At 47.0% G+C, this 20,560-nt stretch overlaps 1 long non-coding RNA gene across 1 annotated transcript in view; it reads right to left on the bottom strand.

The window, feature by feature from the left end:
* Positions 1-20,560, bottom strand: part of LOC129558284 (uncharacterized) — a 162,869-nt gene that overhangs the window by 118,918 nt on the left and 23,391 nt on the right. The window contains exons 2-3 of the long non-coding RNA XR_008686391.2: positions 8,287-8,397; positions 3,650-3,753 (exon numbers count right to left, since the gene is read on the bottom strand). This is a non-coding gene — a long non-coding RNA (uncharacterized LOC129558284). The remainder of the gene's footprint in view (positions 1-3,649; positions 3,754-8,286; positions 8,398-20,560) is intronic.

Genomic DNA, 20,560 nt, shown 5'->3' with positions numbered 1-20,560 from the left:
GGGGGTTTTTTGTTGTTGTTTTTTATCCATAAAAAGGACATGATAAAGGAAAACTACCCCATGAATTGTTTTCGGGATTACAGGTGATTATGCATTGTAAGGATTTTATACAGTTTGAGACTACTGTCAATACTCAGTGTTTGCTATCATGACTATGACTTGTAGTATTTCCTTCCCTCCTTCCATCCCTCTCTTGCTTCCTTCTTCTCTGTTCTGTCACTAACTTGGCTCCTCCTTCCCCTGCACTCCCCACTTCCTCCTGCCTTCCCCTGTCTGCTTGCCCTTGCCCTGAGTGTCCTTGCCTCCCCTCACCCTGACAGCTTCCCCAGTCATGAGTCATGGGAGTTTGCTCCCACACTGGCTCCCAAAAGGCTGTCACTGGCAGGCTGGCAGGCTGCAGAGGAGACACAAGCCTGGGGCAGGAGACAACTGCTGCCAGGCTTGCATTCACCAGATGGAGCCAGACTGGAGCTTGACTTTAGGGACATTCTAGGACATGAACAAGCATCTGTGGTGCCACCAGCCATTATTTTGGGGGACTGAAAGAGGACCAGAGTCCCTGAAGCCTGGGAGAAGAGAAATGTTGTATCATCCATCTTTGCTTAAAGGGGAGAATGACTGATTCTGGTCATTTTAAACCATTCTTTTACTATCTGGGAAACTCTCCACTAAGTCCTCTCTGCATCTGTAAGTGCCAGGGCCCTTGGCTGAGCCCTGAGCCTCCTCCCATCTCTTTCCGCCCTTTATTTATCTCCCAGTTTGAATTTGCCATCAGACTCTGACACCCGCTGACTTGTCCTCTCTCCTCTGTGGGACTCAGAGCTCCTAGAGCACAGTCCTCTGTCCTGTGATCCTAAATTGTTTTAGTCTCGTGTGTGTGGGTAAGGAGAACACTTGGAATCAGACAGACCTAGGATTTAATGCTATGTTTGCCAGTTTGTTCTTATGACCCTGTACAGAGTGTTAAATTCTCTATTTGCTCATTTACTCATTCAACAAATATTCATTGAGCACCTACTGTGTCCCAGGCACTGTGCCAGGTGTTGGAGACAGAGGACTGAAGGAGGAAGGCAGTCTTTGCCCTCAAGCAGCCCACAGTGAGGGAGACAGATGCAACAGGATTCACAAGCAGTGAAAATAATACACTGGGATGAGTCCCATAAATGAAACATTGAGGAGCTAAGCTAAACATAACTGGGTAAGAAGGGTGTGTGCTAAGTCGCTAAGTCGTGTCTGACTCTTTGTGACCCCATGGAATGTAGTCCACCAGGCACGTCTGTCCATGGGCCTTCTCCAGGCAAGAATACTGAAGTGGGTTGCCATGCCCTCCTCCAGGGGATCTTTCCAATCAGGTATCCAACCCAGGTCTCCTGCACTGCAGGCGGATTCTTTACCATCTGAGCCATCAGGCAAGCCCTGCTTCAGTGAAGTTGACAGAGATGGTCTAGAGCAGCAGTTCTCAGCCTCAGTGCTATTAACATTTTGGGCCCAATACGTCCTTGTTGGGGTGGGGGTGAGGCTGACCTGAGCACCGAGGGATGCTTAAAAACAGCGTTAGTGGCCTCTACCCACTAGATGCCAGTGGCCATCTCTCACATTGTGACAACAAAAAATGCCCCCGAGACATTGCCAGTGTCCCCTGGGGAATGGAGGAAAGGGACCAAAATTACTCCCAGTTGAGAACCTCGGTTTAGAGTATGAGTCATACAGACTCGAGTCTTTGAGTCTTTCTTCTACCATCTATTTGCCACGGTGACTTGGAATAGGTGACTAAGCCCTGTGAGCCTGTTTCCTTGTGCATGTATGCAGAGTTGCTCTGAGGAGTAATGTCTCTCAGTGCCATTATGAGGAAGAAATGAGGTTAACAGTTCACAGAAAGCCCTCAGTAACGTAGCAGTTGCTGCTGCCGTCACCAACATTGTGTGTGTGTCTCTCCAACTGGCCTCTGGCCTCTGGGGGCACAGGAACTGGTTCACAACCCTGTTTGTGCCTCCAACCGACAGGTCAGAAGCCAGGACTCCTGACAAACCTGGTGAACCTCTGAAGCATAAATCTCACAGTTCCCCCTCCCACCCACCTACACACACAGGACAGAAGAGATAATCAACGCCAACCCAGTGACTGGCTCTGCTTGGACCCCAGGTAGTCCCAGTTCTCGATGATTTGATATCTGGTCTGAATCAGGCATTTTTAGTGAAGAAAGAGGCAGCTCCTCCCGGCCCTGCTAAGTGTAGTCTGTACACTTTGGAAAGCTCATTCCCTCATGGGGTGTGGCTGATGAAAGATAATATTGCCTCTGGTCTTCCTCTTCTCCCTCAAACAATTGAAGGGGCCTTTCCTTTTCCCGTTTGGCTGGTTTGAAGCCCCTGATATGTTTCTGCATGTCAGATCTTGCCTCTGCGCAGGATTTGAGGCTCAGCCAGACTGAAAAGCTTTTGTTTTCAGACTTCCATGCCAATCTGGGGTGAGCGGGCTGGCATCTTGTGACCTCTCCAGCTCTTCCTGAGCGTTCCACAGAACTGGACTTGAGGGGAGAGACAAAGTTAAACTTTCTTCAGCTTCCTCATTTTTCCTGTTTGTTGGGGAATGTGTGATTGCAGGCACTTTGTGCAAACTTCACACCCATCCTCACCTCATCACCCTGAAACTCTTTACAGATCTAATCATCCAGGATTCATTCATCTTCTTAGTGTTAGTCGCTCAATTGTGTCCAACTCTTTGCGACCCCATGGACTGTAGCCTGCCAGGCTCCTCTGTTCATGGGGATTCTCCAGGCAAGAATACTGGAGTGGGTTGTCATGCCCTCCTCCAGGGGACCTTCCCAGCCCAGGGATGGAACCCACATCTCCTGCATTGGCAGGAGGATTCTTTACCACTGAACCATCAGGGAAGCCCTCCTCCTTGACATAGACAAAAGCAAATCAAGAAGGGCATTTACAGCAAAGTAAGTCAGAAAGAGAAAAGCAAATATCATATATTAACGCATATATGCTGCTGCTGCTGCTGCTAAGTCACTTCAGTCGTGTCCGACTCTGTGTGACCCCACAGATGGAAGCCCACCAGGCTCCCCCGTCCCTGGGATTCTCCAGGCAAGAACACTGGAGTGGGTTGCCATTTCCTTCTCCAATGTGTGAAAAGTGAAAGTGAAGTCGCTCAGTCGTGTCCAACCCTTAGCGACCCCACAGACTGCAGCCTACCAGGCTCCTCCATCCATGGGATTTTCTAGGCAAGAGTACTGGAGTGGCTTGCCATTGCCTTCTCCGAACGCATATATGGGGAATCTAGAAAAATAGTACAGATGATCCTACTTGCAAGGCAGGAATGAGATGCAGACATAGAGAACGAACAGGTGGACATGAAGAGGGGAGAAGGGAGTGAGATGAATTGGGAGATTGGGACTGACATATATACACTACCGTGTGTAAAACAGATAGCTAGTGGGAAGCTGCTGTATAACACAGACAGCTCAGCTCGGTGCTCTGTGGTGACCTACAGGTGTAGGATGGGAGTGGAGGTGGGAGGGAGGTCCAAGAGAGAGGGGATAGATGTATACATATAGCTGATTCACTTTGCTGTACAGTAGAAATCAACACAACATTGTAAAGCAGTTATGCTCCAATAAAAACAAAAGAAAAACAAGTGCATTTACCTTAGCAGTTTCATCCCCTAAGAAATTATTTCAAATATGCTCTGAGGCCTTGCTTGTCCCTGTGCCTGGCAATGCTTGCTCAAGTCCTTCACAGCTTCCAGATCCTGTGTTGAAGCAATTTTGGCAAGAGAAAATAGGGCCTGATTAAAAAAAAAAAAAACAACAGTGTTTCCCGAAAAACGATAATATACAAGATTCTATTCTGAGCACTGTGGTGGTTACAGTAATGAGTTCGGCCCAGTGCTCTGTGATGCCCTGTTATGGCTGCACAAAAGTGTTCAATGAATGTTCATTGGGTGAGGGCGTGGCTCTCTTAAGGAGGGAGCGGGGATAAGAGGACGGATGTCTGTTGAACACCTGCCATATACCAGGACCTTTCTGGGCACTCGTGGTCCGAAGGCAAACAAGAGACAATCCTGGAGACAAACTTAGACCTGGCAGAGAGAGGTCGGTCCACAGCAAATGTAATGTCATTTGGTAAGTGCTAGGGCTGGAGAAGACTCGTGAGAGTCTCTTGGACAGCAAGAGATCAAATCAGTCAATCCTAAAGGAAATCAACCCTGAATATTCACTGGAAAGGCTGATGCTGAAACTGAAGCTCCAATACTTTGGCCACCTGATGCAAAGAGCCGACTCACTAGAAAAGACTCTGATGCTGGGTAAGATTGAGGGCAGCAGGAGGAGGGGGCAACAGAGGATGAGACAGTTGGATGGCATCATTGATTTAATTGATAAGAGTTTCAGCAAACTTCAGGAGGTAGTAAAGGACAGAGAAGCCTGGCATGCTGCAGTTCATGAGGTCACAAAGAGTCAGACATGATCGCATGACGAACAACAGCAAAGGAAAAGGCTATGAATACTGGAGTAGTGGTGCTCAGCCAAGCCTGGGGGTCAGAGAAACCTTCCTGGAGGAAATGATACCCAAACTGAGTCATGAGAAATGAGAATGATAGATCAGAATAGATATTTTAGATGACAATCAGAGGCAGGAGGGCTGGTGGGAAGTAAAGCAACTGGGCTTCACTAAAGTGTCAAGAAAAAGGCAGGCAGTAGCAAAGAAGGCAGTGGCAACCCACTCCAGTACTCTTGCCAGGTAAATCCCATGGACAGAGCAGCCTGGTAGGCTGCAGTCCATGGGGTCACGACTGAGCGACTTCTCTTTCACTTTTCACTTTCACGCATTGGAGAAGGAAATGGCAACCCACTCCAGTGTTCTTGCCTGGAGAATCCCAGGGACAGAGGAGCCTAGTGGGCTGCCATCTATGGGGTCGCACAGAGTCGGACATGACTGAAGCGACTTAGCAGCAGCAGCAGCAGAGAATGAGACAGCAGGCAGAGTCAGGGACTGGGAAATGAAGGGCCCTCATGGCGGACGTGCACACAAGCTGCCCAGATCCTGCTGCCCAGTCGACAGCTCCTGCAGGGTCTGCCTCAGTCACAGAGAGCCATGGGGCCTGAGTCCCAGCCAGAGACAGAGGGAGGCAGGAACATCTTGGTCCACTGTGGGGTGACACTGAAGGGTCACATTCACTCCCAAGTTCCCTACCTGGTTGTCTCAGGTTTTTTCAGGCCTGCTTTGACTTCTTCCTCTGCCCACTCCTCTGTCCTCCCCTTTCTGTTCACAGGTATTGATCCTGTATCAACATCTCACACCCCAAACTCCATCCGCACACCTGCTTCCAGGAAACACAACCTGCTAGAGATTGGACAATATTCTACCACCATAGCATTCAATCATTTTTCCTTTGAAACACAGACAATCCAGATAGAGGTTTACACAGATTCTAATATTCTTTAGTATATATAGGATACCTAGTTCATAACTTGTGAAGAATTGGCTGGAACTAGTTATAAATTCCTTCACTCCTGTCTCACAGTTAAGATGGAAATCTTCCTCATCACCCATGCATGCATGCATGTTAAGTCGATTCAGTCATGTCCAAATCTTTGCAGCACAACCATATGGACTATAGTCCACCAGGCTCCTCTGTCCATGGGATTCTCCAGGTAAGAATACTGGAGTGGGCTGTCATTCTTCTCTCCAGAGGATCTTCCTGACCCAGGGATGGAACCTGCGCCTCTTATGTCTCTTGCACTGACAGGCAGGTTCTTTACCACTTGTGCCACCTGGGAAGCCCTCATCACTCATATTTCCATGTAAAAGAACTTCATCCTGAAAACACTTCTGCCATCTTTCTTCTCACAGCCCTCCTTACAGGAGGAAAAGGGGGTTTATCTGACTGCTCAGTGTAGAAGAGATTCGAGGTTCTGGGTACACCCTCACTTCTCCTGGGACAGGTTCTAGCAGAAAGGGGACTGCTATCAATCTGTGCCTAATGCCATGCAGGAAGCTTGGGGCCAGTTCTGTACCTGCTGGAAGGACTTTGGTGGCCCTGTCCTGCCAGGCACTGGTGAGACACATCAGCACACCCATTTGACTCCACAGCTAAGGAGAACCCCCAACCCAGCCTCAATCAGCAATAATGCTGACATCGCAATCTTCATCTTCCTGACAGTTCTCAGCTCAGGCAGGGAAGAGGGATGCTATTTTCCAAGCCCTCTAAAATACTCCAACACTCATAATCCAAAGGTTTAAAATATATTAGTTTCTCCGCACTCAAAGAATATCAATAACTGTCTGTAAAGTAAATAAATGATCAAATAAATGCATTTTAATCTACCTAAAAATACAATGCCACCCAGAGGAATTGTGATGGTCTAAGTCAGTGGACGGAGAAGGCAATGGCAACCCACTCCAGTACTCTTGCTTGGAAAATCCCATGGGCAGAGGAGCCTGGTCGGCTGCAGTCCATGGTGTCGTGAAGAGTCGGACATGACTGAGCAACTTCACTTTCACTTTTCACTTTCATGCATTGGAGAAAGAAATGGCAACCCACTCCAGTGTTCTTGCCTGGAGAATCCCAGGGACGGGGGAGCCTGGTGGGCTTCCGTCTATGGAATCGCACAGAGTCGGACACGACTGAAGCAACTTAGCAGCAGCAGTAGCAGCAAGTCAGTGGAGGCTCCACCTGCACACACTAGGGATGATGGACAGAAGCTTCAATTTAAATTCTGCTTCTGATTGCATAATATCGCCTTAGTGGTGAGCCACAGCATACTTACACAAGGGACAAGCCAATGAAAACTTCAGAGTATTTTGTGTTAGGAATTTGGCCAAATATTCTGAGTGTGAGGACCACAGAACTTTCTAAAAAGGTTAAAGTGTCTTTTCCTCTAATGTGTGTGAAAAAAACAAGCAACAAATCAGATGAGCATCTTTTTCCAATCAATGACTAAAAGGTAAGCAGAGTGGTGTTCTTCCCTGGTGGCTCAGCAATAAAGAATCTGCCTGCAATGCAGGAGACAACAGGTTCGATCCCTGGTTTGGGAAGATTCCCCTGGAGGATGAAATGCCAACCCACTTCAGTGTTCTTGCCTGGGAAATCCCATGGACAGAGAATGCCTGGAAGGCTACAGTCCATGTGATTGCAAAAGAATCGGAAACAACTTAGCAACTAAACAACAACAAAGCATAGTTAGTGGTAGGGTATCAGCTTAAACAGCGTAGGGTGTGAAGTCCATAGACCTTGTTCCCGAGCCTAGTTACCATCACAGACTCGCTAAAGGAACACACTCTAGTCATTTTAACTCTCTCAGCTTCAGTTTCCATGCCTGTAAAATGTCCATGAGAGTACCTGACACGTTCTGCTCACAGAGTCTTATGAGAATCAAGCATGACATTGTATTCTAAATCATGCTAAAGGATAACATTTATTGGAAGCTGGGTGCTAAAAACAATGCTTTGGTCCTCACACCTTTAGTCCCTGAAAAACTACCTTCTTTGTGCTGCTTGACAGACATCAGTCCAAAGTGACCACTTATTTTAAAAGATGAAGAATGAAAAGAAACATGAAGAATTGAGAGGGAGAGGCAGGGATTCTGTCACCACCATGACCCCACCTTTCCCATCCCCTACTCCCCGCCCCCCACCCTCTGTTTTCTCTCTCCCCGCTTCCCCTGCAGCTGTTCCACATTCTGGCTACACTCCAAAACTTCTTGAAACAGAACCCTGCCAAACAACACACGGTCCTCCTCAGAGCATGGCCCCACACCATGTTTTCAGGAACCATAGGGATCTATGTGAGAAGGAGTCAGCACGTGTGGAGGATGTTGGTGACTAGCAAGAGGCCATTATCTGGGGCCAGGGCCTCCAGGCATTTTATGGAGTGGCGGTGGATCTTAAAATGAATAACTGGAGGAGGGCTGCAGGCAGGGTGCTGGGCTACTGAGGTTTCTGAGCAGAGAGGTGAAGGGACAGGAGGCCAGCATCCTTCCAGGCTGGACATTCTGGGAGCTTGGCTGGGGCACCTGGCAGCTGCAGTGGGCTTGAAGATCTCTGCAGGATGATGCCTGTAGCCTTGTCACTAAATCTGACAATTCCACAGGAGCACGGGGATGACAGACCTTCCAGGCTGCCAAGTCCATTCTCACACCACATTCTCCATTTTTGCTGTAAGCCTATGTCTTCTATACCATTCTTTAATTTTTTAAATGACTTCCTTTTTTCCTTCAGGAAATTTATTTTTTAAAGGACATTTTAAAAATCACTCTCTGTGGCAGAGCCCTCTGGAACTCACCCTTTTCAGTGCTCCTCTTTCCAGGCATGCGGGAAGACTGTAATCCCAGCATCTCCTCCTCCTTCACTGTCTTGATGTCCATGGAGCCTCCTGGTGGTTCCGGCCAATGGACTGTGGAGGAATGATTCAAGCATTCAATGAAACAAGTTCATCAGATTGTTCTATTTATTAAAACACAAAACTATTTTATGTACTTTCTACATTTTCATATAGTCTCTAGTGAAACGTCTTAGTTGCTCAGTCACGTCCAACTCTTTGCGACCCTAAGGACTGTAGCCCACCAGGATCCTCTGTCCATAGGACTCTCTAGACAAGAATACTGGAGTGAGTAGCCTATTCCTTTTCCAGGGAATCTTCCCAACCCAAGAATCAAACTGGGGTAGCTCCTGCATTGCAGGCAGATTCTTTACCAGCTGAGCTGCCAGGCAGTTCTGCCTAACTAGTAGCAGTTCCGTAACATCTACCATACTTGCCTCTCTAAGTCATTTCCCCCTGTCCACTGTGTGTTTGTCAAAGCATCCTGTTGGTTTTCTTTAGGACACATCACAATTTGTAATCACATCAGTGGGGAGTTTTGTTTTACCTGTTTATTCTTTTTCTCCTCTACTCACAAGTACATAAACTTCACAAGGCAGGGAAAGAGTGTTTTGTGTTCACTGCTGTTCCCCCAACACCCAGCAGCGTTGTTGGCACAAAGTAGAGTTAGAAGTAGCAATGTGACAATCATCATCATAATAGATACTATTTATTGAGCACTTACTATACATCAGGCATATATTTACACGTTTTACACATACTAACTTATTTAAATGTTCTAATTTCCCGTGGTCATGTATGAATGTGAGAGTTGGACTGTGAAGAAAGCTGATCGCCGAAGAATTGATGCTTTTGAACTGTGGTGCTGGAGAAGACTCTTGAGAGTCCCTTGGACTGCAAGGAGATCCAACCAGTCCATTCTAAAGGAGATCAATCCTGGGTGTTCATTGGAAGGACTGATGCTAAAGCTGAAACTCCAATACTTTGGCCACCTCATGCGACGAGTTGACTCACTGGAAAAGACTCTGATGCTGGGAGGGATTGGGGGTGGGAGGAGACGGGGATGACAGAGAATGAGATGGCTGGATGGCATCACCGACTCGATGGACGTGAGTTTGAGTGAACTCCGGGAGTTGGTGATGGACAGGGAGGCCTGGCGTGCTGTGATTCATGGGGTCGCAAAGAGTCAGACACGACTGAGTGACTGAACTGAACTGAACTGAACTGAATAACCATTTTGAGTAGGCATTAACATTGCCCTCATTTTACAGGTGAGGAAATTGAGACATAAGAGAGATTAAGAAATTTGACTAAGATCACACAGCTGGTGTCAGAGCTGAGATTCCGTTCTTTAGTGCACCACAAATATTTTATTGAATGAGGGATGCATTAGTTAACACAATAATGGTTTGTGGTCTTCCTGATGTCCTTATGTTCCAAGTACAAGTAGTGCAATTTGCCTTAGAATAAATGAGAATGATTAGACTAATCAATAGAGTGAGTATGTGCAGGGATGTCATAGACATTAAGAGGAGCAGGCAGCTGTTTTCCATTAAGAGACAGTAACTCAAGCTTCATGAGACAGATCTGATGGCTGGGCTGCAGACAAGTAGAAGGGTATGCTGGCAGAGATATGGGAAGCTCACTGGGCTCCAGACCATGTTACCTGGAGGATGCTCCCTGCCAAACCCAGTCACAGCCAGAGCTCCGAGAAAGGAGTTTTGGGAGCAGCTGAGAACTGACTGCCCCAAGGACTATGCCAAGGAAGTAAGAGAAACCAGCTTCTGAGTCAGGCCAGGGAGATTTCTGTTCTGTTCTGACCTGGCCTTTAGAGGCAAGACCTTCCTGGAAGCCACACCTTACTGAGTCCTGTGAGGTGGATCCCAACAGCTGCCGATGTCAAGAAGAAAAATAATCATAGTACAAGGCAACGAAATCCATTGTGTTCTTGCCATTTTCCAGGTACTATGTGAGGCAGGGGCTTTAGATAAATTATCTCCTTTAATTCTCATAATAACTCTGGAGATAACTTCAACCTTCATTTTGTCAATAGCTATTTTTCAAGTTACTGCTTATGTTGAGGAAGTAAGTACTATTTTTAATTATCTTCTACAGATGAGGAAAAAGAGACTTGAAAAAATTAAGTAACTTGCCAATTAGAACTTGAACTCAGGTCTGCCCAGTGCCAAAATCGTCTTTCTTAACCTCTATTCTGAATTGCCTTCTGATTTTTAAAACCACCATTTATTTCTATCTATGTGTGAGGTACTGTACTGTAATCATTAGAAAAAAACCATTCAAGGAAATAATGTTGCCTGGTTCATAATAAATGGTCAGTGGCGTGCTGTGATTCATGGGGTCGCAGAGAGTCGGACACGACTGAGCGACTGAACTGAACTGAACTGAAATACTAGCTTATGTTATACTACATATTATATGTTTATACACTGTGATGGTTAATTTTATGTGTCAACTTGGCTAAGCCACAGTGCCCAGATATTTAGCCAGACACAGCTGGATATTGCTGTGAAGGCAGTTCTAGATTAATTTAACATATAAATCTGTTGACTTTGAGTAAAGCAGATTAACCACCCCCCATAATGTGGATGGGCCTCATCTAATTACTTGAAGAATGTAAAGGAAAAAGACTGTCCTCCCTCAAGGAAGAGCGAATCCTACCTCCAGACAGGCTTCAGACTCAAGCTGCAATGTCAGCTCTTCCCTAGGTCTTCATCCTGCTGCCCTCTCCTGAAGATTTTGGACTTGGCAACCTCCACAATCACATGTGCTAATCCCTTAAAATCAATCAATATTTATCTATAGATACATATATCCATGATGTATATATTACTTCTTCTATTTCTCTGGAGAAGCTTGACTACTATACTGGAGTGGGTTGCCATTTCCTTCTCCAGGGTACCATCCTGACCCAGGGATTGAACCCGGGTGTCCTGCATTGCAGGCAGATTCTTTACCATCTCAGCCACCAGGGAAGCCCAGAGATACATAAAATAATGAAATAATCAGATGAGCAGATAAAATGTGGAAAGGTCTATATGAGAGGCAAAGAATTCAAACTGCCCAAATTCTTCTAGAAATCTAGCTCCCAACGAAGAATATAGCCTACAACTGTCACAATCGTCTCCACTTATGTGAAAAGCTGATTTTCCTAATTTAGTTAGAAATTAATTAGAGATTAATGGTAGCTCTTCTCATTCTCTCCTCCCTCCAGGCCTGTTTTCCATCAATAAAATGACAACTACAGAAATGAATATGCAAGTCCGCTGAAATGTCAGGTCCGTCCTTTGCCCTCTCCCCTGCCCCGCGAGCTCAGTGTAGGGATGGGGGCTGGCAGTGGAGGTGCTGAAGAAAGAGCCCCTGTCTGGCAGCCAGAAATTCCGTGGGCTGGGCCCAAGGTCACTACTCACCAGCCTGGTCACCTGGGACAGACCTCTTTCACAGGTCCCGGCTTTAGTTTCCTCCTTACCACAGCAGTAATGATAATGATTACTCTGAGGGTGACTGCAAAAATCAACATGAAATCCTATTTGTGACACTATTTCATGAAGAGCAGGTTTTCTCTCTCAGAAAGCAGTCTGTGTGTTAGTCATTCCATTGTGTCAACTCTTTGTGACCCCACGGACTGTAGCCCACCAGGCTCCTCTGTATATGGAATTCTCCAGGCAAGAATACTGGATTGGTTAGCCATTCCCTTCTCCAGGGGATCTTCCCGACCCAGAGATCAAACCCAGGTCTCCCGCACTGCAGGCAGATTCTTTACCATCTAAGCCACCAGGAAGTCCCTAGAAAGCAGTCTTGTTGTTGAGTAAATGTCAGCATATCAGAGCAGGGTCAGCTCTGGGTACTGCTCTGGAGTCAATTGGCCAGGATGGTTGATGGTCACTGCTCACGTGCCTCATTGCTACTGATAGGGAGGGCATGAACGGTCATAACAGCTCCTTCAGTGGCAGGCATTTCAAGCTCCAAATACTTAGCCTCATGTTCTCTTCCTAGCCCCATCAGCTAGGCAGCCCAGGGAGGAAGAGGTTACACTCACGGCCACACACCAGGGACGAGACCTGGCTTGGCTGCAGCCCCATCCAGATTAGAAATCCAGGGTCTGTCCCTCCCCAGCTCCAGGTAAGGTCAGCTGACAGAACTTAACCTAATGATTCAGGGGCCAGGAGAACAAAGTGACTTGGTCACAAATCCTCCTTCTAAAGCCAAGGCCCTCTCACCACGGAGGAGAATCTGGAAGACAGATGAATTCTGGAAAAAGTAATTAATTTGAAAAAAAAAATAACAATAGAGAAAGTGCCAGCAAGATTCTAATCCAAGAATTGGGCTGCCAAAAGAACTGAGAATCATTCTCAAAGGTCTCCTGGAACTCAAACCTGATACATCACTTTCCCTGTTATCTTAGGATTTGGGGGAAATGGAACAGATTTTCATATGACTAAGCCTGGTCACCAACTCACTCCGTGACATTAAACAAGTCATTTAGTATCTCTGAGTCTCAGTTTTCTCTTCTAAAAAAACTCAAAGTGGTACAAAATTAGTTTCCAAAACTTTAGACATTAGACTTTTGGAATCATGATTTTTGTCATCACACAGCTAATGTTTGCCAACTATTGGTCTCTGAAAGTGAAAAGGGAAAGTATTAGTCGCCCAGTCATATCCGATTCTTTGCCACCCCATGGACTGTAGCCCACCAGGCTCCTCTGTCCATACAAGAATTCTTCGGGCAAGAATACTGGGGTAGGTACATGTATTTATACATTTTAAAAGGAAGGAAACATGCTATCACTTCATAAATGTACAACAGAGTCTTTTGCATTAATAATTTGCAATGAATACATAATTATTGCAATTTTTAAAATTCTCACATGCCAGATTCCTGAAAGCATTCCTCATGCTCCCTCTGGGGGTCGCTCGCCTCCAGTCTGCCATTCAGCCAATGAAAAATCTTCATCCCTTGCCACACTGCTAACTCCCAGGGAAGCCTTCCCAAACCCCTGCATTAGGCTAGTTCCCTCTGCAAGTCCCTATGGAGTCATTCATTGTGCTTCTCTGTCATTCACGGAAGTCTGTCTTCCCTGCTAAAAGGTGTTGGCTGAGGGTATTGGCTCTAGTGCACGTTGCTACGGAGAAGGCAATGGCACCCCACTCCAGTACTCTTGCCTTGAAAATCCCATGGACGGAGGAGCCTGGTAGGCTTCAGTCCATGGGGTCACTAAGAATCGGACACGACTAAGCGACTTCACTTTCACTTTTCACTTTCATGCACTGGAAAAGGAAATGGCAACCCACTCCAGTGTTCTTGCCTGGAGAATCCCAGGGACGGGGGAGCCTGGTGGGCTGCCGTCTATGGGGTCGCACAGAGTCGGACAGGACTGAAGCGGCTTAGCAGCAGCAGCACATTACTACATGTATCACCTTGGTCACCTTACTTAACAGTGTTACCTTACCTTATCTAAGACTCAGCTTCTTTAGCCTCAGAAGGAGGTTTATTTTTTCTTCAGTGAATGGAAAATGAAAAAAACAAAAAAAAAAGTTAAAAATAATTTGTGTGAGAAAGCAGAAGAGACTTAAGGTAGCCCAGAAGAGTTGAAATCAAGGGAATAATCTATCAACTGGAGGAGATAGGAGAATGCTTATATTATTCAATATAATCTACAATATTAAACCTAATTCACTCCATTCACATAATTCGTTACAACTATTATGACCATCCGTTCCGTTCCGTTCCATCGCTCAGTCGTGTCCGACTCTATGCGACCCCGTGGACTGCAGCCTACCAGGCTTCTCCGTCCATGGGATTCTCCAGGCAAGAATACTGGAGTGGGTTACCAGTTTCCTTCTCCAGGGGATCTTCCCGACCCAGGGATCGAACCCGGGTCTCCCGCATTGGAGGCAGACGCTTTAACCTCTGAGCCACCAGGGAAGCCCAACTGATATTTATTTAGTGGTTACTATTGTGACAAGTACTTCTTCTGTATGATTTCATCTAATTTCCACAACCACTATTATTACCACTTTTTGTTGTTGTTCAATCGCTTAGTGGTGCCTGACTCTTTGCGACCCCATGGACAGCAGCACCCCAGGCTCCTCTGTCCTCTACTATCTTCCAGAGTTTGACTTGCTTTCTACTCTTCCCCAGTAGCATATTGGACACTTTATTCTCACTTTACAGATGAAGAAATTAAGAGAGAGACTACGTGTGTGGTCCAAGAACACAACCAGTAAGTGGCAGAACAGGGACTTGAACTTGAGTCTGCATGACTTGAGGCCCTATGCTCTCACTGCAGGTAGCACAGTTCTGGTACTAGGCAATATGGTCACTCCTCCTCCAGGCCCCAAGCTGACCACCTGCTCCCCTCCAGAGGCTGCTCGTCCTGTGACCAGCTGAATGTGATTGATTCCTGAGAGGACACAGCAGCACATGTCTTATCTCTTCTGTAACTGTCAATTTCCTTCTGAGCTGTCCCTCTTCCTTTCTTTCCCTTTCTGATCCTTCCTACAAGCATCACCAGATCAAAGTTTGTCGCCCTCATTGTGTTGCAGGAAGCCAGCGAGTGCCCCTCCCTCGCCAAGGAGTGACAGTGGCTCTGAGTCCGTCCCACAAAGCACCAGTGAATCTGGTGGCTTCTAAACAGAGTTCCATGGTGGGAACTCAAGGAGAGAGCATCTGAAAGGGTAGGTCAGCTTCATCTTTCGTACACAATTACTCCCTGCATTGCATCAGTTAAACAAGGCTTCCCTGGTGGCTCAGAGGTTAAAGCGTCTGCCTCCAATGCGGGAGACCCGGGTTCAATCCCTGGGTCGGGAAGATCCCCTGGAGAAGGAAACGGTAACCCACTCCAGTATTCTTGCCTGGAGAATCCCGTGGATGGAGAAGCCTGGTAGGCTACAGTCCACGGGGTCGCATAGAGTCGGACACGACTGAGCGACAGAACAGAACGGAAACTCAGGAAACTACTAACAGAATGGCCCTGGGCAAAGAATGCAAAGACCCAGGCTTTCTTCTGGCGAGGCCACTAACCAGGTATCTCTGGGCTGCAGTTCCCATTGGTAATGTGGAAATGACCAACCTGTCTTACAGCACTAGTTGGGACCCAAGGAGAGACAGTGGACAATACTGTGCGTGTGAAGTACGCATGAGGTGCACGGGTAAGCAAACCCATGTGAAGAATTATGATCATTTGAAAAACCTCTTTTCCCTTTTTCCCTTCCATGGGTCCTGGTTCCCATTAATGCTGATCTCCTGTTTATGCCATTTTCATTTCATCTTCCTGGGTCCTCCAGATGCCATCTCCTCCCTCTGCATCAGTGCAAATTATAGGTCTTTGGGCTCTAAATCCAACTGACTGTTGTCTCTGATCCAACAACCTGGACTGCTGATTCGGCATGACCCAGAGTAGACACCAGCTTAAACAGACCTTCCTGTGCTCCTTTACATTGTCTTGTACCTCATCACCTCCCTGTCTCTTCCTTAGAGATTTCTGGCCATCCTGGGACAGGCAAAAGCTGATTGGGTCACCATCTCCATTATTCATCCTCTATGCTCACAAACTCTCAGGTGAGGCAACCACATGAAGGTGGCCCCGTCCCGGAAAACTACCGCCCTCAGCTCTGCTCCAGGCCAGCCTACCACCTGCTGCAACTGCCCCACAAATTTCAGAAATTTAATGGACAAGCTAGGTCCTGGAGCAACAGGTCAAAGAGATAAATATTCTGATTAAAATATTCCTTTTCAAGAGCCAAGATATTTGCATGATGCAAGACATGCCTGCATGTGCCCTTCTTCAGCCCAGAGTAAGAGGGTCAGAGCTTCCCAGATTCCACAGGGAATGGGAATGGTTGTCCGAGGTGGGAGCCATGGAACCATAGCCTCCTCAGCAACAGCAAATTCAAGGGCATCAGGTTCTTAGCTGTATTCCAGAGACCCTGAGCCAGGGCTCACCTGTCCCAGATGGACAGTGATTAAAAATTTAACAATAAATAAGTGCTTTAACCTGGAAGAGCTTAACTCTAGGTTTTGAAATTTAATCCTTTTTGCCTCCTGCTACAAGTCTTTCCCACCTGCCCACCTGCTGGAAATTCAGACTGAAAACCTTCTGCGAAGCTAAATTCTTGGCGTTTTTAATTAATTAGTCTGGGAGATGGTGAAGGGCAGGGAAGCCTGGTGTGCTGCAGTCTGTGGAGTCACAGAGTCTGACATGACTGAGTGACTAAACAGCAAGTTAGTCCGTGAGACATCAATAGGTGAGATCCTCACTTACAGAAATTAGCACATGAAAAAAACTTCATTACAGTGAAAATTCACATCTCAAATGGTTGACCCTTTAAAGTGAGATCCCTATGTATATTGTAGATATAATGTGAACTCCAAAAGTTCAAGCTCCTGGACTGAGAAGGCACCCCAAGTATTTAAGATACAAGCCTCTCCTAATCAAAAGTTTTAGGTTGAAATGCTTCTATAATTATACAGATGGAAAAACAGAAGACAAAGAGGGGAATGGACTTGCCCAATGGCGCCTGGCAGCTCAGATGGACCTGTGCACAAAAGCCTGGTCTTCTGATCCCTCTGCCAGTGGCTGCTCAACTTCTGGGTTTCTGCTATATGACTGTTCCTCCAAGAATGAGCTCAAGAAAGAATTAGGTATCACGAAGAAGACTCTTGAGAGTCCCTTGGACTGCAAGGAGATCCAACCAGTCCATTCTAAAGGAGATCAATCCTGGGTGTTCATTGGAAGGACTGATGCTAAAGCTGAAACTCCAATACTTTGGCCACCTCATGCGACGAGTTGACTCACTGGGAAAGACTCTGATGCTGGGAAGGATTGGGGGCGGGAGGAGACGGGGACAACAGAGAATGAGATGGCTGGATGGCATCACCGACTCGATGGACGTGAGTTTGAGTGAACTCCGGGAGTTGGTGATGGACAGGGAGGCCTGGCGTGCTGTGATTCATGGGGTCGCAAAGAGTCGGACACGACTGAGCGACTGAACTGAATTGAACTGAAACAGGTTCTGACTTTTTCCATCGCACTAATCACAGTTTGTAATGATATATGATTTCTCAATGTCCCTCTTTCCAACTAGACAGTGCCCTCCATGAGATAGGGACCTGTTTGGTACACCAGAATTTCTACCACCTAACAGTGCTCAGCATGTAGTGGAAGGTCAATAAATATGTATTGGATGGTTGGACAGATAGGATTTACAATGATGTCTCCCACATAATAGAAAATAGGAATACTGAAAAGAGAGGGGTTTGCCCACAAACAGGAACAAGTCTGTGCCATATGGCCAGCGAAGGCAGGGGGACCTCACTCTCCCTCAGGCCTCAGTGTCCAGGATTGGACCAAACAGGCTTTGACAAGCCTTCCGACTTATAATGGTCTATGTATATTTTGAATTTTATGTAATGAGTCCAGGATACGGATAGAACACAAAGTGCTGAACATTATGCATGCGTGTGTGCTAAGTCACTTCAGTCATGTCGACTCTTCGAGACCCTATGGACTGTAGCCCACCAGGCTCTTCTGTCTATAACACTCTCCAGGCAAGAATACTGGTGTGGGTTGCCATGCCTTGCTCCAGGGGATCTTCCCACCCAGGTATCGAACCCTCGTCTCTTACATCTTCTGCATTGGCAGGCCGGTTCTTTACCACTAGTGCCACCTTAGAAGCCCCATGCTGCTGCTGCTGCTGCTAAGTCGCTTCAGTCATGTCCGACTCTGTGCGACCCCATAGACTGCCCACCAGGCTCCCCCGTCCCTGGGATTCTCCAGGCAAGAACACTGGAGTGGGTTGCCATTTCCTTCTCCAATGCATGAAAGTGAAAAGTGAAAGTGAAGTCGCTTCAGTCGTGTCCGACTCTTAGCGACCCCATGGACTGTAGCCTACCAGGCTCCTCTGTCCACGGGATTTTCCAGGCAAGAGTACTGGAGTGGGGTTAGAAGCCCCATGCCAACTCATAAAAGGGCCTGGGTCCCCGAGGTCCCCACCCCCCAACTTTATGGTTTCACACCGCCCTCTAGTGGCTATAACATGTTACTAAACTTGTGGGTTTTGTGTTGTTTTTTTTTTGAAAACTGAGTTTATTATACTCAGCCAGTTTGTAGGCCTGGTTGAGTATAATTAATAACTTACATATGTATGAAACATATTAAATCCATCAAGATATTCATTTATCCACTGAAGAACAACTCACACCCAGGGCCTACTATACACCCAGGACAGGTGTCAGATATATTCCCTGCCCCTGCTTGTACCTCAGAAAGGGAAATACTCAGTTATCACACACAACTGGGTAAAGGACCACTGTGATGAGTGGTAAGAAGGAAGTATACAGAGTGTTAAAGTGGAATACAGCAAGGGATGGACCCCATTAAGGAAGGCTTCTGTGAAGGAATCTTGCTTAAGCTTCTATTTGAAAGAGGAGGAAGAATTAGCATGACAAAAGTGAGGGGCTGGGGGCTGGGGCTGGGGGAGAAAGAGGCAAAGAATTCCAGGCAAGTAATAGCTGGAGAGAGAAGGCCAGGTGGCCTGGGTGAAGAAGGGCACCAGATGAGGAGGAAAAATTAGGTGTTATTATCACCCCCATCACTTTCCCGTTAGTGTGGAAACTGAAGCCCAGAGAGGTGACGTGAGTTGCCTGTTAGACACAGCTTCTGAGTAGTGATAGAGAATATGATGCCCAGGTGGCCAGGGTGGACACTTAAGGGCAGAAAGAGCTGTGGGGATGGGAGGCGAGGCAGAGTGGCTGTGGGGGATGGGGGTGTAGCACGCAGCTCATTCAGCTTAATGAAAGCTTAGGCAGTAGCCGCTGGAAGGTACTTGAAAGGTCACCTAGGCCTCCCTGGTGACAGGTGAGAAAACAGGCCCAGAGGATGGTCAGTCATGTAGCCAGTGGAAGGCAAAGCTCCTTCCCCCACACCCTGAATCCTCAGGAGACCCCTGCCCCAGGTGCTCTGGTCCCCTTTGATGGATTCCACTTATCCCCAGAATGGTCCTCTCCCAGCCTATGAGTACTTCAGTCCTAGGATACATCTGCCACACCCTGGGGGCAGGGGCTTCTGAGTCCACACGGATGAACTCTGCATCCCATGGACCCTGCCCCCAGGCCCACACAGCAGGACCAACCAGCTATTGCTGCACCAAGTTCCTGCCATCTCTTGGCGTACCGTGTGCCCTCTCTCCCTTTGGGGCCTGCCCACAAACACTTCTCTCCACTCACACTACTCTTTCCTCTTCTCCCAGGCTGGATAACTGTGGTCCTTCTCCAGGTCTTAGCTCGGAGATCTTCCTCTGCAGAAGCCATCCCCATTCTCCCTGGAGCCACCTTCTATCAAACTTACCCAGTGGAGCACTGATCACACTGCATTCTGATTGCCTGTTGTCTTGTCCATCTCTCAAGTAGGCTTGAATACCCAGAGGCCAAAGACCACATAGATCTCATTTTCTCCTAATTCTCCAATTTCCAGCAACTAGCCCAGTGCCTGGCACTTAGAAGGTGCCCAGAACTATTCCTTTAATAAATAAAGGAAGGAAAATAAATTACTCAAACCTCCCAGCTCTACGTTCTTCATTTCCATCAGCCCATCATCTGCCCTCTCTATGTCTAATTGGGCCTGTTCACTGATATCGTCTAGCCTGAGAGAAAGAAAACAGCTCTGACCCAGCCCAGTTGGTGATTCATCAACCTTATTACTTGTGGCAGCTGCTGTTGTCCCCTCACCTCCCACGGAAAATGGAGCGAGAAGTAGCAAGGAGATGTCTACCTTTCAGACTTCTTAGCATTCTATCCACCGCCGACACTTGTTTTCCTGGTGACTCAGGACACATTTGAAAGGTGAGTTTTCTTTCTAACGAGCTTCCACAGCATTCTGAGGCTTGGGTTTCACTGGTAGAGCCTACAAACCACCATGGATCCAAAGCCAAAAACTCATACAAGGTAGCCCACAGTGAATCAGCTATCCTCCAGCTTGCATGCAAAATGGAATCTGGTGGTTCTGTTCAATCAATGGTGTGTATCTGTTGAAAGCCTACTATGAGCCAGGCTATGTTATCAGCTTTTCACCAGTGGAAAACAGTCAGACTTTGTCCCTTCCCTCTGCAGAACAAAATTCTGGTAAGAAATCCAGAATTAAGCAACTTATTACACAATTATTCAATGACAATTAAGAAACTGAAGGGGGAAATGCACTGTGCCAAGAACACAGCCTGAGTG

This window comes from Moschus berezovskii, chromosome 8 (assembly GCF_049115385.1).
Source record: "Moschus berezovskii isolate FMDL1 chromosome 8, NW_MosBer_1.0, whole genome shotgun sequence".
In the NCBI taxonomy this organism is placed as follows: domain Eukaryota; kingdom Metazoa; phylum Chordata; class Mammalia; order Artiodactyla; family Moschidae; genus Moschus; species Moschus berezovskii.
This window is presented reverse-complemented; position numbering and strand designations above follow the sequence as displayed.